Here is a 19,890-nt window from a genome sequence, read left to right as displayed (position 1 = left end):
TTCCTGGAAACTCTAAATTAAGAGGCCTAAAGCGAGGTGCAGGAGTCTACATTTTCCCCAAAACTCCCTGGTGAATCTGCCAGCCGAACCATGTCTGGGAATCACTGGACTAGACACCATCTGGGACAGCCAGCAGCACCACAGCCAGCCTGCACATCTGGCCGCAAGGATCCCACAGTGCCAGCAGTCCGGATCAAAAGGCTGCTCACTAAGTGCAGAGAGGGAAACTCCATGGGGAAATTCCACGTGAGTTAGATAACTGGTGCTGAAGCCTGAAGGGCAGATAGCAAATCCCTAGGACAAAGACTATTTGGAAGGTTCTTTCAGCAAGTGATCCTGGGTGCTGGGAAAAACCGTGACTAGTGCAAATTCCTCTTTGTTAGGTCAAAATAAAAATCAACTCCCTCTAGCAACACACATGGACCAGCAAGCTTGGCAACCCCCAAGGAGTCAGAAGCAGAAAGGGATACAGTGTGATGTTGCAGAAAGAGTCCTGGGCCTGAGTCACACAGATCTGGGCTCAAAACCCCTGCTCTTCATCACTTATTGGACGTCTGTGGATTAAATATGGCTACGACCTCTCTGCCACTCCCCTCCCATCGAGGCGTGAAGTCCAGTTCCCCTCCTTGAATCTGGGCTGGCCCAGTGACTGCTTTCGCAGGAGAATATGGCAGAGGTCCCACCACATGGTCTACAGGCTGCCGAGAGAACATGTAAACCCAACGTCTGAACAAACAACAACCCCACAGTAAGTAGCCTTTCACCAACAAGCTCCCCCTTTTAGAGCCCCTTTTTAGCCCAGGGTACATCTTCACATACAAAGTATGGAAACTATTTAAGCTCCCCCAATAATTGGGAAGGACCCTGCCAACATGTGCTCAATCTTCCGGAATGACTTACCCATCACACCCGTGTACCTGTTGGCCTCTCTTCTTCCTGTCACAGTGTCATCTTTGTCCCTGCCACCTAGGTTCGAGAAGTCACTCTCTCAGACTTGTCTGTCTTCCTTCAGCATCCAGGGAAAGGCCAATACCTCACCTCCCCAGTCACCCCAAGCTTCCTGTTCCCAACAGCACCAAAGGTGGTCTTCCAGGCCGAGCAGACCCACGTGCTCTTCTGCAAGTCACTAGCTGTGGACCACATCTGAGTTTCTAACCTCTCTGAGGCTGTTTCCTCAGTTGCAAACCAAATATAAATCAGCAATGCCTCTTTTTGTGGCTGTATCTCAAAGAGAAAATGCAGCCAAAGTATAGAATGCAGAAGCACTTCATATGTAGCAAGTGTGACTAGAGGCCAGAAACTTTCACCTGGCTAAACACAGACATCTCCTAATCTTAGTCTCTACCTGTGTATCTCTCTCCATTTTGACCCTCTAGTGTGATGCCATTGACTGCCCCAGGTGACAGCGATCGCACTTAGTCTCCCGTGCGAAGGCCTTCCCTGACTTCAACTGTTTCTTAAATCAAACCCAAATTCTCAAACGTGTACGATTATTTTTAATAATGGCTCCATCCTGTCACTCTGGCCTGCAACCTGCTACTGGAGGCAGCCTTCTAAAACAGCTCCCAGTAAAGCTGCCTCCCGCTATTCACACCCTGCGTAATCGAACCCACAGAAATGGCAAGAGCGTAAATGTCATTATAAGCCACTAAGTTTGGTATAGTTTGTTATGAAGCAATAGATAACTAATACTCTGATTTCCCCAATATCATCTGAGCTGTTGCTCCTTTACTTGCACCTACCCTTCCTACAACATCTCCGCCAGCTGCAGTTCTGCCTAGGCTGCAAGGCTCACCTCATGTGCCAATGCTCACTCTGAGCCTTTCTTAAGGCTCCGTCAACCAGCCTCCCCGGGAAGCCTTCCCTTCCTCCCCGCATTGTCCCCACATATATCTCCATTGCTGCATCTGTCACACTGTCATTATCAACCTATTTATGTGTGTGCAAAATGACACATATCAAGGTTATTCATTACAGCCAAAGACTGGAAATCACCTGCACATCCACCAATAAACAGGGGAATGGCATACCCAGGTGACAGTGCAAAAGAACGAGGAAGCCCCACAGGTACCGGTGTGAGTAGATGGACAAGAAACGACACATGAAGCAAGGGGCGGTGGACCCGTGAGCACAGCAGACAGTCACCTGCCTGGGAAATAATAATGTAATAAGAGATACGGGTGCATGATCATAAATGAAAGTGGCCATGAGGGCTGGCTGCCTCCACGAGGGGTGACGGGGGGGTGGAGGGGCTGAGAGATGGGGGAGGAAAAGAAGGAATAACTTCTGAATTTTGTAGCAGTCAGGAGTTAGCTATTCAGAAATAAACAGCTCTAAAAGACTGAAGGCTTCCCCACTAAGGTCAGGAACAAGACAAAGGTGCTTACTCTCGCCACCTCTGTTCACACTGCACTAGAGATTCTAGCAGGGCAATTGGGTAAGAAAAGAAAATAAACATCATCAGGGTTGGAAAGGAGAAGTAAACCTCCATTAGTAGATGGCATGATCTTATATATGGCAAATCCTAAGAAATGTACTAAAGAATCATTAAAAATTTTTTAAAAGTTCAGCAAGATTAAAGAATATAAGATCAATACTGTACAAAAATCAATCATATTTCTACACACTAGCAGTGAACCAAGGAGCCAAAATGTCCTGAGTCTGTCTAATAAGAGTCCTAGAAGCAGAGGATGGAGACACTGAAGAAAAACAAACAGGAAAACATTACCTGAAGATCCCAGAAGGCTTGTCTTCAGCAATTAAGGGCCCCTTAGGAAATAAGGAGAGAAGACCAACACCTACACACATCTTTGAGAGATGCCTGAACTCCAAGAATAAAGAAAATTCTTACACCTTTCAGAGAGGAAAAAACGGATTACAATCCAACTAACTTCATTATTCATTCTGAAACATGGATCTCAAGCAGTGATCTCAAAATTCCTAGGATTCTGTACTGAATGAAATTATCAATCAAAAGTAAGGCATGGGAACCCTTGTACACTGCTGGTGGGACTATAAAATGATGCAGCTACTATGGTCGTTCCTGAAAAAATGAAAAACAGAATTACCATGTGATCTAGAAATTCTACGCCTGGGTACATACCCAAAAGAACTGAAAATGGAGTCGTGAACAGGTATTTGTATGTTCATGTTTATAGCAGCACATTCACAATAGCCAAAAGGTGAAAGCAGCAATAGATGGCTAAACAAAATGTGGATATACATACTGTGGAATATTACACAGCTTTGAAAAGGAAATGTTGACACATGCTACAACACGAATGACCCTTGAGGCATTATTACTAAGTAACACAGCCAGTCACAAAAGGGCAAATACTGAATAACTCCAGTCATATGAGATGCTTAAATTAGTCAAATTCATAGCAACAGGAAATAGAAAGGTGGACGCCAGGGACTGGGGAGAGGGGAAAAGAGGGAGTTATTCATAGGTACCGAGTTTCTTATTTGCAAGATGAAAAACAGGTCTGGAGATAAATGGTGGCGATAACTACACCGCAGTGTGATGCACTCAATGCCAATGAGCTGTACATTCAAAATGGTTAAGATGGCAAACTTTAATTATGTATATTTTACAATTAAAAATAGCCAATAAACATAATAAGCAAACAAACAAACAAACAGATAAGGGATGGAGGGAGGGAGAGAAGGAGGACATCGTGCAACCACTGAAGAAAACAGTGTGCCAGTTCCTCAAAATGTTAAACTCAACAGTTACCACTGTGGCCCAATTCCGCTCCTGGGTATAGTCCCAGAAGAACTTAAAGCACATGTCCACACAAAAACCTGAAAATGAATGTCCATAGCAGAAAAAAGTGGAAACAATCCAAACCTCCATCAGCTGATAAGTGAATAAACAAAATAAGGTATTACCCATACAATGAAGTATTTATTATTCAGCACCCATAAAAAGGAATGAAGCACCATTACATACAATGACATGGATGAACCCTGAAAGCATTATGCTAAGTGAGAGAAGCAGGCACAAGACCACACAGCGCATGGCTCTACCTACATGAAATGCCCAAAACGGGGACGTCCATACAGAAGGACAGTAGACTCACGGTGCTAGGGGGTGGACGAGGGTGGTAGTTCGAGTAACTACTAAGAGGTACAGGGTTTGGTTTGACAGTAATGAAATGTTCTGGAATCACACAGTGGTGATGGTTGTAGAACATAGTAAATATACTCAAAATCACTGAAGTGTATACTTTAAAGTGGTGAATTCTATATTATGTGAGGGAAATAGCAATTTTTAAATGCTATAGAAACATACAGATTAGAAAAGAATCTCACATTCTGCCTCATGGCTCAGTGATTCTGAAGCTTGTCCCCGCCCACGCCCTCCCACCCTGCAAATCTGCCTGCCGTCTCCTTCACCTCTGTGTCCCCTGGCATTCTGGCTGCTCACCAGCCCTTCATTTCCTCATGACTTTCCGCTTCTGGCTCCTGGGCAAGGCCTGCCCCTGCCTCGCTACACCCACCCCTTTTTGGTGGGTCCCCACCTCCTATGCAGACCTATCCAAGACCATCTGCAGGCAGTGGCACCAGCCCCAGGAGTCACCCCAGATGAGCTGCCCAATGACCAGGACTGCGGTTACAAGCGTGTGTCAGCTGAGGGATATAGTTTCACACAGGAACTTAATTATAGCTCAGGAGTGGAGGAAGGGAGAAGAGCAGCGCCGGCTCTGAGGAGCCCTACAGGGGAGCTGCCCTGCTCTGCAGTGCAGAGGTTACCTGCGGGATATCACCAGGACTGGGATGGACAGGAAAACAAGTAGGATCCAGTGAGGTCCACAGGGCACAGCTTACGGAAAGGATCCCACTCATAAGTGTGAATTCTTGGCCCTGTCATGCAACACCAACCTGTGTGCAGGCAGGAGCGGCCCAGATAAAAGCCGAGGATGCCAAGTCTCTCTCAGGGCTCACACAGGCCTTCTCTTCACCTACTTCCAGAGACCCCATTGTATTCTGTCAGAAGTTAAGCAGGGAGCATAGCTTGTTCCTTCCAGAATGCCCTTCTCCAATTTTCTCCCTGATTCCAAGTTGCTTTTCTAGAGTGGAATCTGAGCTATCGATCACGAGGATATTGATAACATGTTCCTCATGCCTGAGACTGCCATGCTCAGATCCTACCTACGACCTAGGGAAGCGCCATGCAGCAGCTGCTGGCACACAGCCGTCAGTAGGGCACGATGGCCAGGGATACCAGACCTGCCAAATCACCTGGCCTTGGCACTGCCAGGTGGGGAAAACAGACCAGGCAAAGAGACTTGGAAAGAGCGGGGCCTGGTGCAGGAGCAAATCCCATCAAGACATATTTCCTTCACCCCTATTTCTGACCCAGACACGGGCCCCTTAGCCTCCAGGCCTCTTCCTGGCCAGCTTGCTCGCCACTCAGCAGGAAGGCCTTACAAGATGAAAAACGGTTCTGGAGATAAATGGTGGCGATAACTACCCAGCAATGTGATGTACCCAATGCTACCTGCCCTGCCTTGTTCTCACTGCTTCGAGGCAGAGCCAGGGACCCAGGCCCTCCTCTCCAGCCCAGGCGTGAACTTGCCCATCTCCCCTCTGTGTATCCTTTTCTTCTGAGCTCGAGAGGTTTCTCCCTAAAAGCTATGGGAAAACACTTTCTGACTGGAGATAGTACATTCTTCTGGATTTGTATGGGAAGAAAAACAGACAGGGGTGGGTAGGGACAGCCAAATTGAAGCAGGGGTTGGAGACAGGCAGAAACATGGGTTGGGGGAGGCAAAGACAGACCCCATGCACCTCTCTGCCTTCCACCCTTTAAGCAATCACACCAATGAACAACCAGGGGGCTTTTTCCAAATGCCACCCTTTGAGCAAAATGCCTTTCTGTGCTCGCTCACAACTGGCAGTAAGGTCAGAGAGCAACAGAGACAAAACGACACTACCTGACTGACATGTGTGAGAGGCAAGTCACAAAACTGAGTGTTAAACTGTGTCCCATTTTTAAATATATATTTTATTTATTTATTTTTAGAGAGAAGGAAAAGGAGGGGGAAAGAGATGGAAACATCAATGTGTGGTTGCCTCTCGCACGCCCCCAACCGGGGACCCGGCCCACAACCCAGGCATGTGCCCTGACTGGGAATCAAACCGGCAACCCTTTTGTTCACAGGCCAGCACTCGGTCCACTGAGCCACATCAGCCAGGGCAACAATATCCCACTTTTGAAGGAAAAAAAAACCAAAACAGATATATACAGCCATGGTAAAATCTGAAAAAACACAGACCAAAATTTACGGCAGTCACTTATATTTGGCATGACTATGTATAACTTTCATTTTCTTCTCCATGCTGATCTGTATTTTCTAATTGTCTATCATGAATAAGCATTACTTATATAATTAAAACATTTTAAAATAAATAAAAAACCACACATGTAAACTCTTGTGCCAAAGTATCAGCTCCACATCCTAAAAAAACAGTTCCCAAAATTCCTACAATCCTGGTCATTGATGGCATCTGATTAATTTCTAAGACCCCAATACAAGTTTCCAAAGGTGTCCCTCACTATTACTAGTTAGATAAAAAGCTTGCACCCTGGCTGGTGCGGCTCCGTGGATTGGGTACTGGCCCACAATCTAAAGGTTGCTGGTTCAATTCCCAGCCAGGGCACATGACTGGACTGCAGGCCAGGTGCCCAACTAGGGGTGTGCAAGAGGTAATCAATTGATGTGTCTCTTGCACATCAATATTTTTCTCCATCTCTTTCTCCCTCCCTTCCCCTCTCTCTAAAAATAATAAATAAAGTATTTTTTTAAATAAGTAAATAAACAGCTTGCCTGGAGCAAGCCCTTCCTCCAAAACCTCAGGCCCAACCCCCCAGAAGCACCTGGCAGTGTCTGCACCCGTGAGACACAGGCTGCGACCCCTCCAGAGCTCATACCCAGAGTCAGAGACTCAGAAAGCAAAAACAGGGCTCCGGACAACTGACATCCTCAGGCTGGAAGCCTCCTCACCTCACCGGGCTGCCTCTTCCAGGGCCCAGGCAGGGGCTGGCAGGGGTGGACTTTGGCAGCTCACGGAAACTTCCCTGTGGGGTTGAGTTCCGCAGGCAATCACTGACTGCAGTCAACACCCACTCTAGCCAATGCTCAGATACAAAGAGAAAGACAAATCGTTTTGAAGTTCTGTTCGGTCCAACCAACACTTACCGGCACCCATCTATGGTGCTGGGTCCCCGGGGTCCAGAGACACACTAACAATAAAACAATCAACACTCCCTGAGTGCCTCCTCTGTGCCTTTATGCAGGAGCTCTTTCAACCCTCAAGTCAGCGCTGAGCAGCTGGGCCCAGAGTTCTCCCCCCACTTTACAGATGAGGAAGCTATCAAGGAATAAGGCATAGCAGAGCCACAACTCAGCCCCATGCTGTCTGGCTCTTAGCCATTACCTCTCCATATTGCCTCAAAGTCCTTACTCTCAGAAACAGCCAGTGATCTGGAAATACAGAGTGCCTCCTGCTACTTCCTCTTCTGTTCCTGGGAAGAGCTCATTCCTTCTGAGAAGTCGGGAAATGAGGAGTGCCTCGTCTCTCTGCCTAGGATGCCCTGGACCCACTGTTGGCCCGATGAGGGCCCATCAAGGCAGACAGGTGGGCACAGTTCCCAGAGCTCAGCCAAGGTCACCCATGAGATGCCACCCATGCCTCCCTGTTTCAATTCTCAACACCTTCCATGTAGCCCAACCCCTGCCTCCAGCCAGGAAGTGAGAGTAGAAATAAATACAGCTCTCCAAAAATAAACCAGGATGGCAAGGTACAAGAAAGGAATAAAATGAAATGTCACCACTGGTCTGAGCCCAGTAAGTGCTGCTGGTCTAGGAAGGGCCCGTGTTGCTGGGCAGGACAGGTACCGAGGCCCCGATTCCCCTCCAGCCTCTGCTCACAGCCTGTGTGTGCATACTTGCGCCCATTTGCACTTGACTGGAAAGCTCAGGCTAAGGTGACAGGAACAGGAACAGCAGTTACTGGACAAAGATGAGGGGCTTCTAAGGGCTCAAACCCCAGCTCCATTATTTGCCAACTGTGTGACTTGAGCAAGTTGCTGACCCTTCTCTGATCCTACCTACCCTCCTCCTCTGTTAAGTGGGAACAGCACCAATATGCACATCTTGCAGGCTGAGGTGAGGGTGAGTAAGCTCATCCATGGGTTAACCGCTGGCCCAAGGGAAAATCTGAATAAAGGCAATTTCCCTTCATTCCTGCTCTCCAATGTGCACATCTGGGCCATCTTCTCTTTCTCTTCTTCCTCCACCAGACTGAAGGCAGGCTAATTAATCACTTGGAGAAGATACTGTTTTTCCTGCTATGAGTCCCTCCCACCCTACCAGTCAGCTGGTTATTTCTTATGGCTCTAGAAGGCTGCTCACTGCCTTGGAGCACATCCAGGGAGCCACTAAGTACAGCCATTCTCAGGGCTCCTCTGTCCACTGACCTGAAATGGGACTCTGCAGGGGCCCAATGCCTGCCAATGTTTTGCTTCTGATCAGTGAGCAGCAAAAGACTCTGCAGTACTGGAAAGCAGGGAGTGTTCCCTGAAGCCACCTCCAATCTGGCCAGTCAAGCAGGTATTTTCCGAAATGGGAGAATTAGACCTGGCCAGCCGGTCCTCTGTGGGGAGGCCCTGCGTGCGGTGATTAAAGACACGGACTTTCATCACTTGGGTTCAAATCCCAGCTCTCTCACTAGTAGCTGTGCAGCTTTTGGCAACTTTCCTAAGCAGTTTGGTCCTCAGCATCCCCATCTGTAAAAGAGGTTCAATGATTCCCACCTCTAAGGCTGGTGTAAATTAAAACTAGGTGACGCAGAATGATTAACAGTGCATTCAGCACATGAGAGCCATGGAAAGGGGATTATACAGAGGCCAGCCCAGCTCCTGAAGAACTCAGAGTCCAACAGCAGGGCTTAGAATGCAAGCAAAACCCCACATGGTAGCCGCCAAGCCAGAGGTGTGAGGAGGGAGCCTAATGAGACCTGCGGCAGAGAAAGAGTGGAGAAGGAGGCAACTGGGAAAGACTGTCAGAGCCAAAAACCTCGGTTGTGCCTAGTGAGCTTCAACCAAAGGGAGGGGTAACAACTAGGAAAGGGGTCCAAGAGTTAACATGTCAGCCTAAGTTTCCTTCAAAAGGTGTATGACTTACCCCATGAAATGACTTCCCAGACAGGGCCCAGGTGTAGGCTAGCGCCAGGCCCATTCTGTGGGAAGGAGGCCACTCAGGCTGGCCCCCAGTCCCCAGTCCATACAACAAGTGCTTGGTGAGCCTCTCTGCACAAGGCAGTTGCCCATTAAGGAGCCAATTCCTAAGGAGTTAATCTCTGATCACAGCCAATGAACACCCACTAGGACTGAGGACATAACCACACATTGCAGGCCGCTCCCTTGAGACCCGACGAGGTCTCTGATGCAGAGTACCTCAGATGAACAGAGCAGTTGTTTCTCATGACAGAAGTAGAAAGCAGAAGGAAGGACGAGGTTCAGGCTGCAGTCCACTGAGAGAGACAAGTACACAGGCCGGGGCTCTGGGAGTGCTGGAACCTCCCTGTGATGAGGGGTACCCCTCGGCTATCCACAACATGCCCAGGGCGGGGGAGAAAAGTGAATCAGAGACAGATGGTCCTGCTAAGAGCAGAAAAAGACAAGCCTGCCCTCGGCTTGCAGGGGACAGAGGCAGGCCTTGGCCTGGGTACAGATGTGCCCACTGGATTAGAGAATGGCTAGAAAATGGACTAAATATTTTTCTGAAAGGTGACACACTGCAAGGATATGAAAGGCAAACTGTAAGTAGGTGGTGTAAATATAGTAAGGTGCTAAGACGCCAAGAACAGAACCACAGGAATGAGACGATACGACACTGTAAACAGGGCTGGCTGGGCCCACAGAACTGTGACTGGGTGCATCCTGCAGTTCAGGAATAACCTGAGTGGCTTTTACTTGGGAGACAAATTAATATTGGCCAATTTGTTAATTACCAAAATTTTTTTAGTTTTCAATGTCAATCTGTTTATTATCAAAGTTTTTTTTCAATGACAATCTACTTGGTGCCACTATTAAAAGCAGGTAATGGGCAGAGGACTGTAAAATCAGAGACACAGACCTGGAGGATCGGATCTGTAGAGACGACCTGCACCTGGCCCCCAGATGACAGCGAAGCTCAGCGCAGACCACTGCCAGCCTGCGTTCTGGAAAGTTGTCAGAGCACCGGACCTGCCTGGGGTAGCACTGCTGACGGACTGAATTTTTACGCTGGGCTTCCTTTTGGGATCTGATTCTTAGAAACCCAAGCAACACTGTGAGGTTCTATAGGAGTCCCCAGGTTTAGAATGGCCACTCTCAGGAATGAGCAGTGGCTCAGGGACGGGTGGGAGATGGGGAGAAGCTGAGCACCCCAGTGATGTCTGTAACTGCATAGCGACACCAGCTGAAGTACTCTGCTCCTTCTCTGGCAGCCCCCAGGGCACCTGGGTGGAGTAACAGGGAAGAGGGCGGCCTTGGCACTGTTCTGGGAGACAAGAACAGGGAGATGAGGGGCTTGTTAAAAAAGCATTTCAGGTGGTCAACTGTGGGACCACCTGATGTTAGACCAGGATCGGGTGGAGTGGAAATAAGTGGCAGGCTCAGGGGCCCTCATGGAGCTAAGAAGGAGGGCAGTAAGTGAAGACCCCCCCAAACCACCCCAGAACTGACGGTGAGGGCGGCCAATCCTCATTGCTAGGTACACAGCTCCAGACCACCGCTGATGGTGGGGCTGCTCTCATTAACCACAATGAGAAGGATGCTTCTTCTCCCCTCCTCTAATGTTTTAAGTTGACTATGTTTACCTGCTGATATTCCCTAGGTATGATACGACAAGTATTCTACAGAAAGGAACAAAGGAACACAGGCATATAGATCAAGACATGGTGTGAGAAGGGAGGGAGGCAAAGAGGGAGGGAGGGAGGGAGGAGCAAAGGGCCATGTGAAGGAAAATTCTATAGTATTTCAGGGGCACTGGTGAGCTGACCCCAATCACAACTCTGACCTCGTCTCCCATTCTCTTCCATCCGCACTCTGCTCCAGCCACACTGGCCTCCTGACTCTTCTTCAAACATACCTGCCTCAGGACCTTTGTACTTGCTTTCCCTCTACCTCTAAGATTCTTCCTACACACGGCCCAGTCTCCTTTTTCAGTTTCAATATTACCTTCTCAGCAAGGCTGTCCCCAAGTCCTCTATTTAAAGCTGCCACTACCTCTTTCCTGTTTTATTTCTCGATACAGCATTTATCATCACCTGACAAGTTTCTACTTAATTCTGGCTCTCTCCCCTGTCCCCCCACCTCAGCTACCATAAAAGCAGGAAATAGTTTTATCTGCTCTGTTCGCTCCTCCAGCCCCAGCTTCTCAAACAGTGACTAGCACACAGAAGGTGCCCAATAAATACCTGTTGAATGAATGGAAGGAAGACAAGAGGAGGAAAAGGTGAAATTAGTCAGATTAAACTAATCTTGGATCCTCAACAGTCTGAAAGAAACCCTTTATTGCTGACTTAATTGAATGTGTGGGATGAGATCCAAAAGTGAGGACCAGATACTACCTGAGGCCTTCTCTGTTACTCCCAAGTAGCCACAAAGACTCCCCTAAGAGCGTATTGTCTCAAATATTGTTCTGGAAAGAGGCTGAACCTAGATCTCCACTGCCATGAAGGGGATGCTCTGAGACCACCATAAAATAAGAACAAGGGTCAGCCAAGTCACCTAGCGGTAGGTAAACCCTGTAGTAGCTTCCTACCGCCATGGAAACAAACCACCATAACTTGTGGCTTAAACAAAACATACGTATTCCCCTACAGTTCTGGAGGTCAGAAGTCCAAGGCCAGTTTCACTGGGCCAAAATCTAGGTACTGGCAGGGCTCCACTTCCTCCAGAGGGCCCAGGGGATCATTTGTTCCCTTGCCTTCTCCACCTTCCAGAGTTCATCCCTTGCATTCCTCGGCCTCTCCCCAGTCTTCAGAGCCAGCACTGCAGCACGCTGCTGTAGCAGTCACACCGCCTTCTTCTGCATCACATCTGCCTTTGCCCCCCTCTTTAAAAGAGTCACTGCACCTGGGGCCCTATCCCGGATTATCAGATAATCCAGGATAATCTCTCCATCTCAACATCCCTAATTTCAAAGCATCTGTGAAGTCCATTTTGCCATAGAAGGTAGAATCCACAGGTCCCAGAGTTATGACCCAGATATCTTTGTGGGACATTGGCTAGTCTACCACCATGAAAGACAGACTCCGAGAGTGAGGAAGAAACATAGTTCAGGCCTCTGGTCCACACAAAAGAAGAGTCGGCCCCGGATGGGTAGCTCATTTGGTTAGAGCATCATCCTGATACGCCAAGAATGTGGGTTTGATCCCCAGTCACAGCACATATAAGAAACGACCAATGGCCCTGGCCAGGTGGCTTGGTCATCCCAAACACCGAAAGGATGCAGGTTTACTTTCCAGTCAGGGCACATACCTAGGTTGTGGGTTCGATCCTCAGTCGGGGTGTGTATAGGAGGCAACCAATTGATATTTCTTTCTAAATGACTCCTGCCCCAGCCTCCAATTGACTATAGCAAGTTACAGCCCCCAACCAAGGATCGCCCAGCTGAGCCCAGTCAACCCACAGAACCCTGAAAGATAATAAAGTGCCAATTTCGCTTAGGAATGTTCTAGATGAACCAATATTAAATCATGACCCTTGAGTGTACGTGTTTTAAATCTTCTGTTACAAAATAGAAATTATACAAAACAGCACTTGTGTATTTGAGTTGAAAGCTAAACTAGCCACTTTTCTCACGAAACACAATTTTTACTTGAAAAAAAAGATGAACAAATTATAATGATCTAGTTTGGGTATTTGACAAACTTTCCTGAAAATTAATGAGTGACACATTCACTTCAAGAAAAAAAAACCTGACAGTATATGACCAATGACAAAAAAAACATACCGAGCTTTAATGAGAAATTCAAAATCATGAAAAATCTGTCTTCACCACTGTGAATTTGACAGCTTCCCAATACCTGAAGACTTTTCTGGTGAGATCATTGGTGTTATTAATGAATATTATTTACTGATGTTGTAAAATGAAATGCCAACATTTACAAGAGCTCTATAACTCAACGAACCAATGACAAATTCAAAGTAAAAGATCCAATTCAAAGTGCAAAAGGGATTTTAATGTCACAAAGCACAACAGCTTGTAGACAGGGTTTTAGACTCCACATTCCAACTAACCTTTAAGATCACTCTACCACTTGTCAAATTTTGGTATCATCTTTGTCGAAGAATATTCACAATTACCTGTAAAACATAATGAAATAACCCTCTCATTTTCAACTAGATTTCCACGTGAAATCAGATTTGCTTCATCTCCTTCAAATAAGATGTATTTCTAGAGGTTGAACATAAAGGCAGTTATGAGAATCCAGCTGCCTTCCATTAGACTAGACATTAAAAAAATTAGCAAAAATGTAAAACAATCTCACTCCTCACAACATTTTTGGTTTGAAAGATAGCTGTTTTTCATTAAAAATTTCATCTGTGAGAAATGTGGGTTTTAAGTATTATTACGGTAAATGAATTAATACATTAGTAATTCTTAAAAATTCCCCCCTGGCTGGTGTAGCTCAGTGGATTGAGTGTGGGCCTGAAAACCAAAGGATCGCGGTTTGATTCCCAGTCAGGGCATATTCCTGGGTTGCAAACCAGTTCCCTGCAGGCCAGTTCCCAGCAGGGGGTGCATGAGAAACAACCATACATTGATATTTCTCTCCCTCTCTCCTTCCCTTTCCGTCTAAAGATAAATAAATAAAATATTTTTAAAAATTCCTCTGTTTTAATTTCCAATTTGGTAAACAAAAGATCTTGGGGCCCTTAATAACTTTTAAGAGTGTAAAAGGGTTTCAAGGCCAAAAGTCTGAGAATCACTGTTTTACAATAGTCTAAAGTTGACTTCAAAATGAGCCACCTTTCGTTAAAGCCCAATCTGACACCCGCTTCTTCAGGGACAAAGCCGATCCTCAGCGATGACTTGCTCCTCCGAGTGGGGAGGTCCTTGGAGAGCGGCACGTTCTTAGTGCACACCGCTCTCCGGCGTCTTAAAAACCCTTTTGTGCAGATGTCTTCTGCCCCCGACTAGATTCCACACACTTGGGGCGGAACATCTCTCACAGCACCTGGCCCATAGAAGTGCCTCAGGTAGGAAAGACTAAGATGGCAACACCAGTTTTTTAATATTGATATGAACACTGAAAAATCTGATAAAGCCACAGCCTCACTTTCCCAGGGGAAACTGAAAAAGAACACTTCTAGCTGGAACTGGGAGTCCAACTCAGGGATGAACTGAACAACTGACCCCTGGACACACACGCCACTGCCACAACGGCCAGCTGCTGCCGAAACAAATGACCAAGCAAATCAACCCAGCTGAGCAGCTCAGGGGAACTTCCACCACTTCATGCCCTGTCAGGGAATCGCAGAAGCCTCCCAAGCCCCCCTTCTTCCTCCTTCACATTTCCTTCAGAGGAAAGGCCTTGATATGAGTTTGAGGCCAGGAGGGGCCCCTGCCTGAGGCCTTCCTGTAAGATCCACAAACAACTTGACCCCCACAGACAGAGACACATGGGCTCAGCACCCTGTTTGGCAACAGGAAAACCCACAGGGTGTTAAAGACAGAGAAAGGGAAGTGAAGCCCATAAACAACTGCTGGAACCACTGAGACTCACAGACCACAACAAATCAGACAGGAGCCCCATGTTTCCCCGGCCCCAGCAGGGACCCCACCAGAGCTCAGCCTCCCTATTCGGGACAATGAATATCGAATTCCCTGGAGCTCTCCTTCTGGGAGTTTCTAAAACCTGCCAGGCATCCTGAGAACAGGGAAATGGCAGTGGGAAGCCCAGAGCATTGTTCAGACTCCGGTGGGGCCCACCACCCCAGCAGAGCTGGAAGAAAGAACTCTGTGTATCATCCCCAGCTCTCATATATGCCAGCAAACTACTGACCCATGAGACAGGGACTGACTCTGGGTTTTTCTTACTATCATCATTGTCTAAGTGCCAGAAGTGTCCCTGGCACATGGTACACACTCAAAAATGTTGCACAAATGAAAAGAGAATGATAAACACCACCTCGGTGGCCTGGCACCTATGCGGGCAGGGAAGAGAATATGCTGAAAGAACATTTATTCATTCAACAAAGATTTATTTAGCATCTTCTGTACCAGGCACTGTCCTAGACACAACAAGAAACAAAGTAAGTCCCTATCCATATGGAGTTTATGTTTTAGTGGGTGTAGAGGTAAAAATCTCAATGTTCCCACAAAAACTATGTAAGTCACAGACACTCAACAATTATTTATTAAGTGCCCGCTATGTGCAAGTGATGAGTACCAGATACTGTGACAGGCACCTGGGATCTGAGACTCAGCCCTATTTCCTCTTCTGGAGGAAATGACTGACACACGCACCCTAAAGCTGGGATGCGTGTGTCAGTCATTAGAGCGCCCTTGGTAAGGAAAATGGGATTACCTCTTTGGTGCATCTGTCCTCATCTGTCGGTGAGCGGAAGCCACTGTGTGAGTACCACGTACATGCCCAAAACACCACGCAACACTGCAAGATAGAAAGAAACCCAACATCTTTAGCTCAGAGGCGCCAGGGGTCAGAAAAGCAGCTCTAATGTGTTACGGTTAAACACAAGGGCTCTGAGGATGCTGCAAAGGTGAGCTGGCTCCACTTCTGTCCCTCACACACATACCGATATGTTGTTATTCTGAGCCTGAGTCAGCGAATATTTCCCAATCCTGGAAGTAGTCAGCTCATTTCCAAGTAAGAAGACACTGGGTTTGCTGATTGTACCAGGGTGGGGCCGAAGGAGCTGGCAAGGTGAAGAAAGAGCCAGAGCCCAGCACTCCCAGTGGGTAGCAGATCATAAATGGAGATTCCCTGAGTCATGCTTGATTCCTTGACCAAAGCCCGTGGAGACGGAACTGGAGTCACACCCCAGTCACCAGCCTCTGAGCTGTGAAGACAGGAACTACCTACCAAGCAAGAACACCCACATGTCTGAAATCTGATGTGAAGCGACACTTCCTCCCTGCCAGACTCAAGCAAGAGCCCAGCTCTCCTCTGACACTGTGGAACTCTGCTGCTGCAAGCAGCTCCACCCCCTAGATCCAGAGGCACAGAAAAATGCCCAGGGACAACAAACCACCTACAAGCAGCAGCCACTGGGCAATCTGGGGCAACACGGCACAGACAAGGGCATCACTCACAGAACTTCCGACACAACACAAGGAAGAGCCTGGCCGGACAGAGTCCATAGAGATGCCGCATAGAGTGGAAAAAGAGTGTTCCCCGTGTGAATAATGCACGGCTCCTGGCATTTCCAGGAGGGCCCCACAATCTAGCTTTCCAGACGGCAGGGAACACCCAGGGAGAGGGGTGCTCAGTGACAGGATAGAGGTGAAGCCTTTAGAAGTGACAGGTCTGACTCCTCCTGAGAGACAGGAGCTCCCCAGTCCCACATGTCAGCACCGGCAGGCCCTGGGACAGCTGCCGTCTACCCAAAGCAGGGCCCACTAGCTTCCCAGGCCAGCGCCCAACACTAGCTGCCCTCTCACGTGGTCTTGGGGGAAGGGGTCTGAGGAACCACAGGTGGAGTTGGCAGGCTGAGTAACAGCAGTTCTTCCTGAGGAGGCTGAGGACACACACCAAAGAAAGAAGAGAGTAGCGGTGAAGGGGCAGGGAGGAAGGCAGCCAAACAAATGAGGGGGTCAGTAAACTTGGTTCATTAAACCAAGGAAGTGATGGGCTACACCACCTGTAGAATAATGTCAGAAGCCTGTCTGCTCACACCTTTGAAAAAGAGAGGCAGACTGACCCAGGCTTCATAAAAATCACCAGTGGGAACTTGGTAATTGACAATCACGACTACCCACACAGAAAACGACAGAGGGGACAAACTGCAAGAAGCTATCCAGCCAGAGCTGCTGGTGGCCAAGCTACTTCACAAGGTCTGGGCTTAACCTCTTCTCAAGTCCTTCTCACCTACCACCTCAGTGGAGAGTGAAGGTGAGCAAAGAGAGGATAAGCACACTCAAGAGTCAGGTAAAAATCCTTGCGAGCCCCAGCTTAGACTAAATTACCACCAAACATACAATTGCAACTTCATTAGAATGACCCATTAAAACCCCAGAAGGATGTTTTCATAGGAACAAGGGACCCCTTTTGGTCTGTTCTGCCCAAATTCCCCAAAGTGATGCTTGGGAAGGGGCCCATGAGTGCAGTAGAAATAGGACTGACTCAGCCATCCACGATCCTATTCCTTTCTCAGAAAAGTTCCGTGCACAAGAGAATTCTAAAACTTAAAAGTCTGGTCTAGCTGGTTCAGTTGGCTCTCCTCCAAAGCTTCTGGAAGTTGCCAATTTTGCGTCCAATTCTGGCTCAAAAAAAGAGAGCATGATCCTCAAAAGCGAAGACCTAGAAACCCAGAGCCAGGTGCGACAACAGGCCTTCACTTCTAAACGTGAGAGTGGGTCGCGCTTTCTGAATCCCCCTGGGCAGAAACAGAGGATGTTATTTCCTGATGATCTCTCCAGGGGGCTAACGCCAAACGAAGGACTTCAAATTGAAGACATCTGAAAAGAACTTTCTACCTTGCAGAAGGTTAAGTAAGTACCCAGACATAGAGAGAATGGTCTCTATGACTAGAGGGAAGTTAAGTTCCTGACAGTCTAACTAGCAGCCCCACAAACTGCCCAGGCAGGTAGTGACCTGACATTCAATGTCACGCCTAGGAAAAAGAAGAGAACTTCAGTGTCAACTCTTGGATCCACAGGAAATCAAGGTCCCAAGGAAAATGGAGGGAGAAACTTCAAGAGAACCTGCTTAGTGAGAGACCAACACCGCAGGCCGGGACACATTCAGTGGATCAGAGATGCATGAGGGAAAATCAGCAGCTGGTTCAAGCCACCAATAATAAAAGAGACAAATGTCTGCCAGCCCTAGAGCTATCGGACAGCAATCTATTTAAAACCCAAACAGCAAAAAAAAATTTCTGGAGTCAGGGCAGAAGAAAAAGGTTGAGAAACACAGGCATTCTCTGAGACATATCTTCTAGAGACTTCCCTTAGATCTTCAGGATGAGGAACAGGGCAGAGGTGGGAGTCAGGGCAGAGAAAGGGCTGGGGTGTTGTGGTTTAAATGTGTTCAATACATCCAGAGTGCAAAGACACAGAGCCTGTTTTCCTGGAAGGGGAAAAGAGTTGGAAGAGGCCTCCAGCTACGCCTGGCGCACACCCAACTCGGCGGCCAGTCTCTTCCCAAGGGTTCCTGGAAGTCAACAAACCCATAAAGAAGAAGTATTAAAGCTGAGATTAGAATGGTCTACAAACTAAACATCATCCCTGATGCAACGCTCCAGGAAATTCTCCCACGCAGACATAACCAACCTGTTATTTACCTCAGAATTCAGCTCCTTACTTCAATCAGGGGCTGAACATCCTAACCCCACCGGTATCTCAACTGCAGGTCGAGGGACAAGCACAGTAGTGTGTGGAGCTCATGCTTCTCCCTGAAGCACACTGCCAGAGCAGGGGAGGTGGCTGACAGGACTAATAGGGACGTCAGAGAGAGGGGCAAAGCAGGCCCTCTGGCTAAGATGGGAGGTGGGGGAGTAGCCAGAATAGGAAAGGACAAAGTAAACAGGTTAAGTAAGCACGGGCTGAAAATGCCTAGTACCACCACGACAAAGATGATGGAGAACCTTAATACTGAGAGCGGCCAGGCAACGGGGGAAGGAAGGGTCAGGGATGGGAAAAGAGAGACAGGATGGAACAAGGACGAAGGCAGAAGACAAGGATAACGAGGGGGACTGAGAAGATCCCCACGGAGACCTTAGGTAGAGGGCAATGGATTTGGAGACACCAGATAAGAAGTGAAGTAAGGTATCAAAAGCAAGGACGGGGAACCCCAAGCCCGAGACCCAACTCTCGGAACACAGGGAGGAGACGGAGCCACGAGGCCCAAGTAGGGTCACAGAGTCGAGTGGGGAGGCCTGCAGTTCGTGCTCAAGCAGCAATGCAGGTCCAAAGAGCTAGAGACAGAGAAGCGGCGGGGCGCCAGGACAGCCACGCACCACCGCAGATTGCACGCAGTCCGAGCGGCGGGAAGCGGTGGCGGCTCCGTCCCGGGACCCCTGCGTTTCTCCCCACCCCACGCCCCTCCTGGCCTTTCGTCCCAGCCCCGTTTGTTCGCCTCAGCCCGGGCCCGCCGCTTACCTCCGCTGCTTGCCTACCCACTTCTCCCGACTCAGACTGACCTGTGCCTGTAGCCTCTCGCGCCACGACAGCCGTCCCGCAAGCTCCGCAGGCTCCGCAAGCTCCTGCCAAAACTTTTCCCATTAATCCCCAGCTCCACCACGGCTGCGGCGTCACACGCTGCGCGGCCCAGTCCCGCCCCCGACATCGTGACGTTACCGCGCAGCTTGGATTCCCCGCCCCCCTCTTCACGCCCCTTTCCACCCGTGAAGGGGCCAATCACCACGCCTTCTGGACGTTCCTTTATTCTGCCACTCCGCCCACTGCACGCTGCCCTGGGCCTGCCTGCAGCGCCCTCTGGTGGGCAATGCGGGCGGCAGCTGGGGAAGGGGCCGGGAGGTAGTGCCAGGCCTGTAAAACAAGTCTAGCAAGTAATACAAAAGGGAATTTAAAGTTGGAAGAGAACTAGAGGATCATCTAGTATACCCTCCTCATTACCCAATGAAGAAAAGGTGCGTGACTTGCTGTAAGGAAGCAACAGGCCCCGAATCTTCAGACTCCAGCAAGA

General features: G+C 48.4%; 1 protein-coding gene across 3 annotated transcripts in view; it reads right to left on the bottom strand.

The window, feature by feature from the left end:
- PPARD (peroxisome proliferator activated receptor delta) overlaps window positions 1–19,509 on the bottom strand; it is an 85,191-nt gene extending 65,682 nt beyond the window's left edge. For 2 of the 3 annotated variants that reach the window (XM_053669205.1, XM_037144344.2), the window contains exons 1-2: window positions 19,385–19,509; window positions 15,592–15,675 (exon numbers count right to left, since the gene is read on the bottom strand). The gene's annotated coding sequence lies outside the window, so the exon portion shown is untranslated. Of the gene's footprint in view, window positions 1–13,297; window positions 13,364–15,591; window positions 15,676–19,384 lie in introns of all 3 variants that reach the window. The other variant, XM_053669210.1, reaches the window with a different exon arrangement.
- Between the last annotated feature and the right edge of the window lie 381 nt (window positions 19,510–19,890).

The sequence above is a fragment of the Artibeus jamaicensis genome, unplaced genomic scaffold, assembly GCF_021234435.1.
Source record: "Artibeus jamaicensis isolate MK-2021 breed Jamaican fruit bat unplaced genomic scaffold, CSHL_Jam_final contig_1539, whole genome shotgun sequence".
In the NCBI taxonomy this organism is placed as follows: Eukaryota; Metazoa; Chordata; class Mammalia; order Chiroptera; family Phyllostomidae; genus Artibeus; species Artibeus jamaicensis.
The sequence above is the reverse complement of the archived record's forward strand: the minus strand, read 5'-3'. Positions and strand labels throughout refer to the sequence as shown.